We start from the raw sequence: 502 nt of genomic DNA on the forward strand, positions 1-502 counted from the left end.
TTCTGACTTCCTCTTGAACTTTCTTCATAGACCTAGGATTCTTCAGTAGAAAGGCCATGACCCAAATCACCGTTGCAGCACTAGTGTCAGTTCCTGCAACAAACATGTTCTGCATAAAAAGCAAAAAATTGCATAAGGTTTCATTTCTACTACGAGGTTAGAAAATAAATGATAACAATAAATAATCAAGTAAATTTTATCTGCAATCCCAAATCTTTTAAGAATGTTTAATTTTCATCCTTGACCTAAATCTTTCATATTAATTATTTGTAATCTTTTTAAATTATTTTAAATCAAATCATCCTTCCATCGGTCAATGGTCGTTAGATTCTGCACAGAATATAACACATAAGTACCACATGCATTTGAATTGTTTATAGATTTATCCATGTGGACATATTCATGAGATGTGTCAAATTGTGCAATGATTTCAACAATTGACTAACGAAAGGACGGATTTGAAACAATTTAAAAACATTAAAAAGGGATAAATATGAAAATT

Source organism: Theobroma umbraticum, unplaced genomic scaffold (assembly GCF_002168275.2).
Source record: "Theobroma umbraticum cultivar Fairchild unplaced genomic scaffold, ASM216827v3 scaffold_55.0, whole genome shotgun sequence".
Taxonomy (NCBI): domain Eukaryota; kingdom Viridiplantae; phylum Streptophyta; class Magnoliopsida; order Malvales; family Malvaceae; genus Theobroma; species Theobroma umbraticum.